Below are 8,266 nucleotides of genomic sequence, written 5' to 3'. Positions count from 1 at the left end.
AACTACTACCAATCCTGGCCAGACTATTTTATGAAATAAAAAAAAAAAATGGGAACACTTCCAATTAGCTTTTATGAAGCCAACATCACCTTGATACCTAAACCAGACAGAGATGCTACCAAAAAAGAAAATTACAGTCCAATATCCCAGATAAACCCATAATCCTCAATAAAATCCTGGCAAATAGGATTCAATGCCTCATCAAGAAGATCATTATGATCAAGTAGGTTTCATTCCAGGAATGCAAGAACGGTTTAACATCTGTAAATCTATCAACATAATACACAACATCAACAACAAGAAAAATAAAAATCATGTGATAATATCAATAGATGCAGAGAAAGCATTTGATAAGATCCAACACCCATTCTTGATAAAAAAAAAAAAACCTCAAGCAAGATGGGAATGAAAGGAACCTTTCTCAATATAGTTAAGGTCAATTACCACAAGCCAGTGGAAAATATTATCCTCAATAAAGAAAAACTAAAAGCCTTCCATCTTAATTCTGGCACAAGTCAAGGAAGGCTGTTTTCTCTCATCACTCCTATTCAACATAGCACTGGAAGTACTTGCTATAGTGATTAAATAAGAAAAAGATATTAAGGGATGCCAGATAAAAAATAAAGGAAGAAGTCAAGCTTTCACTGTTTGCAGATGACATGATATTCTACTTAGAAAATCCTAAAGACTGTAACAAACACTAGCCTTAAGTGGTTTTTAAAGTTTTAATTATTAAGTTTATGGTACCTAATTTATTCAGAAACAGTGATAAAATCATCACTAACAGGTAAAATTGATATTTTATTTTCCAAAAAATACTGTAAATTGTTTTGTCATTCTTGTACAATTGTCCTCTATCAGAACCTAACTTCAAGCAGTAAGGTTACTCATTGTAGATTCATTAAATAATGATATTGAATACATTATTTAGATTTAAAACATAATTTCAGTATTTTCTTATTCTGGTTATTATCTTTCATCAAATTAGTTTTTTGAGAGCAGATACAGAGATAATGATTAGTATTTGGAAGCATTTAAGATTCATATAATTAAGGTTCTGGAGTGATAGTGCAGCAGTAGGGTGTTTGCTTGCATGCAGCTGACCCAGGACAAACTTGTGTTTGATCCCCAAGTTCTATCTATATGATCCCCCAAGCCAGGAACAATTCCAGGAGTGACCCCTGAGCATCACCGGGTGAGCCCTTCAAAAAGATTCATACATATAATAGAAGAGATTCCAATGAAACTTGGGTTTGAGAATGAGTACGATTTACACTCAATTAGTATCAGAAATAAAACACTATGGATTGAAGTTCGGTTAGAATTAATATAGTTCTCAGTGGAATCATGAATTGTCATTTTGACCAAAGATTGAATTAAGATAACAAAAATCATGTGTTACTTTGGACAGTATTGCTCCCATTGACAAGGAAATCTTCATTAGAATGTGGAAAGCAGGGTTGGAGTGAAATACAATGGGTAGGACTTTTGTCCTGAAGGCACACAAACTAGATTCAATTCCTAGAACCATTTAACATTCTTGCAATACTGCCAGGAGTAATTCTTGAGCACAGAGTAGAGGTAACTTTTGAGCATTTCTGGGTGTAGCCAAAAAAGAAGGTTAAGAGTTGAATTTTCTCTTGCTTATTCAACGAATACTGTTGAATAAATTCATTGAATATATTCGTGAAATATAAGCTTTATTACTGAAATTTTTATCACAGCATTTTGAAATATGAAAGTAAAAATCTTCATATTATATCAAGGAATTTCATTATCTTCATTATTGGTTTTGGAAATACATTCTAAGGAATGTAAGAAATAGGCTATTAATATAAAATATGCTTACAATTAATGAAAATGTGGATACCTGAAAATAATATTCTTATAACTCTATAAAGAGTTTATTTCCTCTATATAGAGTGTCACAGAATATATTGGATATATTGGATAATTTATATTGGATAATTATTCTAGTACTTGCTGAGTATTTATAAGCCAGAGGTTTAACTCAGATATTCTTTTTTTTTTTTTTTTTTTGGTTTTTGGGCCACACCCGTTTGACGCTCAGGGGTTACTCCTGGCTATGTGCTCAGAAATCGCCCCTGGCTTGGGGGGACCATATGGGACGCTGGGGGATCGAACCGCGGTCCTTCCTTGGCTAGCGCTTGCAAGGCAGACACCTTACCTCCAGCGCCACCTACCCGGCCCCTAACTCAGATATTCTTGTGAGGATCTTCACCCTCTGAAATTCAATGATATAATCTATACATCCTCTATTACCTTTGCAAAATGAATGAATGAATATTTAATACATGTTCTTTACAGAGTTAGAAAGTAAACATATAAATTCCTGATTAGATCTCTAGCACTAAACTCTATACCCCCACAAATTGTAATGTAAATATTACCTAGAGAATCTACAATATTAAATATAACTCATGTTTATCTTTACCTTAAAATGAGCAATGCATTAAATCTACATATTACTGAATTTTATTTTATTTTGATATCTTAAAAATAGTTGCAGTTTTGGATATAACATACTGAAATTTCATTTTAAGTTTAGAATTATAACAAAAATTAGTTGATATGTTATTTGATTAAACCTAGCTAGAGAGAAGAAATAGTTATTTATAATTCATATTATTTTCACAAATGTCATAGCTCAAAGATCAAGTTGAATCATTGTAAATTTGTTATATAACATCTTCTTGAAAAATTTCAAAAGCAAAAATAACAAATATCAAGTGACAATATGCTAGTATAATGAGTGCTGTAAATAACAATTCTGATGTTAAGCAGAAATGATTTATGTGTGATTTTTTAATATAATAACAGATAGTCACTGTAATCTTCTTATGTGAGATTTTCACACATTTCTGGTATAAATGACATTCTTAAAGAATTCCCCTTGGATTTTCATTAATTTAATACAAAGCAGTGTTTGAAGGATTTAATTATTTCAAACAAATGTATCTTCCTTGACACAAAAGAGACTAGAAAGTGACATATTGGGTACAAGAAGCAAATAATATTGTTATGTGAAAATTATTTTGATAGCTTATTTAAAATATTAAATGATTTATTATTATGACACATTCTGTAATTTTATATCAATATTGCTGATATTGTAGAATGTCAAAAGTAGAAAGATTTTTCCTCAGTTAAAAGAGAGCATTGAGGGACTGGAGATATAGCACAGTGGTAAGGCATTTGTCTTGCACTTGGCTGACCCAGAATGGACAAATTCTGGCATCCCATATGGTCCCCTGAGTCTTCCAGGAGAGATTTTTGAGTGCAGAGCCAGGAGTAACCCCTGAATGACACAGGATGTGACCCAGAAGCAAAATAAATAATAAATAAATAAATAAATAAATAAAAGAGAAAATTGAAACTATGTTATTTTAAATATTTTGTAAATAAGGTATCTATCAATGCGTGATAGAATTTGACATAGCAATGTGATATGTAATTTATCACATACATTTTTCCAGCATTCAATTATTAACATTGTTTTCCTTTCTAAAAAGAAAAAAAATGCAAATTATAACATTTTAATTGAATACTTTTTCTGGTTTCATGTCCTTACTACACCTATGAGGTATGCTATTTCTGTATGCAAAAAAGTGAATTTCACTGGATTATATAAATCAGTATGTTTATATTTTTCATAGACTAATACTTTAATCACACATATATGTTTAGTCTATAAAGTCAGAGATATAGTTAATGATATAGGTTATATTTCAAATTAAAACTTAAAAATGTATGAGGTTTTGTTTTGCTATGGTTCAGGACCACACCCAGTGGTGTCAGAGTTTACTGCTTGTTTTTGCCCACAGGTCATTCGAGTGAGATTCAGGAAACCATATGAGATGGCTAAATTTGACTCAACCAAGATTCAAGTAAAGAAAACTGGCTACTTACTAGATAATCTCTCTACAAATTCTGAAGTATTTTGGGATTATATGATCATAGGGACAAACTTAAGGCTTTACATGTACAACATAAATGATCTAGTTATGAGTTATATTCCAAGCATAATATTTGGGGTATGCCAACTGTTATTCCTAAGAAAATACTTTCATATATATTATAGTCAAACAATATTTTATCTTAATGTAAAATACTTAGGGTTGAAGACATAGTAGCAGGAGTAAAGGGAGAGTTAGTAAACAGGTACGGACACCTTGTACGAGGCTGACCCTAGTCTGATGATTCTTGGCACAAGATATTTTACTTCAAGCTGCCTGTTATAATTTCTGAACCTAGAGCGAGCCTGGAGTAATTCCTGAGCACAGCTGGATGTGACCCTCAAAAATATATCAGTCAAAAATATTTGAAAATTTTCAAATATTAAGACCTTTGTGTTTTATTTTGGGATTACTACTAGTTATAGACTCAGGTGTCCATGTAGGCTGTTTGGGATCAAACCTGGCTCTGTGGTGTGCAAGGCAAATGCTTAATGTATTGAACAGCCTCTCTGGTCCAAAACATTTTTAAATTTTATCAAAGATTTTGTTAGAAAATTAATTTCACTTTCAAATTAAAATAACACTATGTAATGTCTTATGGAAATGCCTATCTATATTTTAAAGTGATCATTTTAAGGACTCTTTCTACATATAATTCCCTCATTGGTCATTCCTGGTAGTGCTTGGGGGACCATATGGGATGCTGGGTATTGAACCTGGGTAAACCACATGCAAGGCAAATGTATATTATATTTATGAATATTTATTTGTTTGTGCTTTATTTAAAAGATTGGATATTAAACTAATTTCACTATCATGACACAAACACTGCCAGGTAAACCTAGATTTATTGATGATAAAGTAAAGTAAATACACGTATTGGGAGTTGTTTCTGAAGACACAATTTATATAATACTATAGTCTAAAAAATTTGGAAAGAATTTTGCTTTTTTTTCTACATTTTTATTTTAAATCTGTCAGCAGTTTTAAAGTATCACGGACAACCTTTTATTTTTGTATTTCTAATTAAACCTTGATTTAAATTAAGGAAAAAATAAAATATATCAATGACAGATAATAATAACAAAAATTAAAGTTAAAAAGTAAACAAGGAGCTCTTTTAAGTAGTGATAATAATAAACTTCACTTAATCTATTTTAAATGTGACATGCTGTGTCATCAAGTGTCTGAGTATATGTAAAGGGAGGCAGATAGTATGAATATATATTATTGAATACCGGGCATGACACACATAAAAACTGTGTGCCATGAAATAAAAAAGAATGGTAAGGAATTCCCTAAACTAGAAGTAAAAATTATAAGATTCATTTTAACTGTTCTAGATTCTAATTTTAACTGTACAAAATTTTTGAGTCATAGTATTTAGAAGTATTTTCTATGAAGATGAAAATTCTGATAAAATATTATAAAAAATCTTTCTTGTTTTGTAAAATATTGTACGTCAAAAATATGGATTATTTTTGTCTCTTATTCTCATTTTTAAGTTATCCATGCTATCAATATACATTTAAACATAAATAAAAATATTATGAAAATTAATTAATACTTGAAAAATAATTTAGGTGAAATATGATAGTAATTTTTAAAAATAGTTATAGCCACAAGTAATAAAATAATAATAATAATCTGTTTTTCAGTTGGTATTTTTACACTGCTGATGAGCATCCAGATGTCTTGTGGGTACATAAGAAGTATATGATTTATCTGAAGAAGTTCAATTCATATATGTATTGGAAATCATCAGAAATTTCATTTATATTGTAAAACTTATGTTATCTTCTCTATATGATAAATTAAAGTCTTATTAAGGGTATTTGTTTGTTATATTCCAGAAATTAATAATAGGAATTCACTGAGTAAAAAATAGAAATGTTTGACAATAAATTGACAGTAATGTAATCAAGAAAAATAAAATAAAATAGAAATTATACCTATGACTAATGAAAATAGCAATCAATATATTTCAGGGGTGGCAAACACGAGGCTCTTGAGCCGCATGCGGCTCCCAGACAAAATGAATGCGGCTCTTTGCCTCTTATTGTCATTTTGTATACTGTGCCTCTTTGCCAAGTTTGGATTTTGCTATGCTGCGTCATCCCATCTCCCATCCCTGGGAAACAATTGCACGGACCAGCGAGCTGGGGGACCCGTATGTCACACGTTGGGTCACATCTTCCCATTCGTTCTTAGTGTGGAGGACGCAGCACACCCTCATTATAACTGCAGGATTTTTACCCTCACTCAAAATGGCAAAATGTAATATGTGTTTAATATATTATTGTTAAAATTAGATGCTTTTGTGTGAGTGTTTGTCTGCGTGGTGTGGATCTCTGACTCTCAAGTTTAAAATTTTGGCTCTTTGTGTCGAACTCGTTCGCCACCCCTAACATATTTTAATGTATTACTTTCAAAAGACATCAATTTATTAAAATTGTATGTTTACTTGGATAATAAAAATATCAACTAAATATTTAAAATTTGCTATATAAATTGTTTAATTTTATACAGCCCTAATAATTTACTCATATTGTTGTTCAGTATGTTATTGTAGATACCAATTTTATGTTCAATTTCTTGTTCAAATGATGCCTATATTAAAATCAAAATGAGTCTCTCATTTAATCTAATACAAATCATGCTCTCCACCTAAAATTACAACAAAATATTTTCTGATATTTATTGCTTTAATAAGTTTGTTTAAAATCTGTGATTAAATATGAGCACATGAACATATTTTGAAATTTAAAGTAGAATTATTTTTTATGTTTTATTATTTATTTCTCAATATAAATATGTTTCTTTGTGCATAAGAATCTTCATATACCTTTTCAAATATGAGCATTTTAAAAATCAAAGTACTCTTTTTAAATATAATTTTGTCAGTTTTAATAAGGAATTCTTAAATGTAGTCTTACTCTTAAAAATATATATGCATGGGCCTAAAAGATAGCATGGAGGTAATGTGTTTGTGTTGCATGCAGAAGGATAGTGGTTTGAATCCTGGCATCCCTGGTCCCCCGAGCCTGCCAGGAGTGATTTCTGAGCATAGAGCCATAGAGCATAGAGGAAACCCTAAGCGCTGCCAGGTGTGACCCGAAAACCATATATATATATATATATATATAGTAATTACATACAGATATGTACATATATATTACATATATATTTACATATTCATACTTACCCAATGACTTAGATAGTATACAAATAACCAAAGTATCTTTGGTAAAAGTAGGTCTGATCTATGCTCATGTGGATTATTCAGAAAAAAAAAATACCACATCAAATGCTTTGTTATTTTTCCAAAATATATGTGCTGTTAAAACTCTCAACAGACATTTAGCAAATTGTTATCAAATTTAGTTATATTTTAAAAGTGCTGATACAATATACAATATAAAAATTTAATGTTTCTATGTAACCAACTATCATGATAAATACATTTTATTCATAGTTAAAGAATGCTTTATGTTTTATTAATTATGAGAGATGCCAGTCCTGAAGTTTGCATATACATTCAGAACTAAGTGACTTTTTTGTAGTAGGAGTGGGTGGGATATTTGAGAAATATTATTCTCCTTATTGTGTATCTTATCATATGCTAGCTGCTTTTTCATATCTGTTCTATATAAATTATTCCATGACAGTTGTCTACATAATAGTTATAATAACCCATGGTAATTATTCTCAAAAATTATTTCTCCTTTTTATTTCTAGATATTCTCATCCCCTTAGATATCAAAAGTGAAAATATGACAAACTGACATTGCTTTGACATCAATATTAATGTTGTAAGTGTAATTCTGAAACAGCATATGCTATATTCTAAGAAATTTAATTTTAATATTCTAAGGGTCACTATAGCTAAATGAAGCTAAATATATGTATATATATGGATGATTCTATCATTTTAAATATTTATTTTGTATATCTTCTTGTCATTACAGTAGCCAAGGCTACTGTTGTCTATGGATTTAATCCAATTGACTTCTGTCTAATAAATATTTAGGGTAACATTTCAAATGACAATACAACTTTCAGCTTGAAAAACTTCTAAAAAACTATACAATGTTTTTATCGAATTTTTTTGGGAGGTCACACCTGGTGGCGCTCAGGGTTACTCCTGGCTCTGCGCTCAGAAATCGCTCCTGGCAGGCACTGGGGACCATTTGGCATGCTGGGATTCGAACCACTGTCCATTCTGAATTGGCTGCTTGCAAGGCAGATGTCCTACCGCTGTTCTCTCTCTCTCTCTCTCTCTCTCTCTC

This window comes from Suncus etruscus, chromosome 16 (assembly GCF_024139225.1).
Source record: "Suncus etruscus isolate mSunEtr1 chromosome 16, mSunEtr1.pri.cur, whole genome shotgun sequence".
NCBI lineage: Eukaryota > Metazoa > Chordata > Mammalia > Eulipotyphla > Soricidae > Suncus > Suncus etruscus.
Note: the sequence above shows the minus strand (reverse complement) of the source record.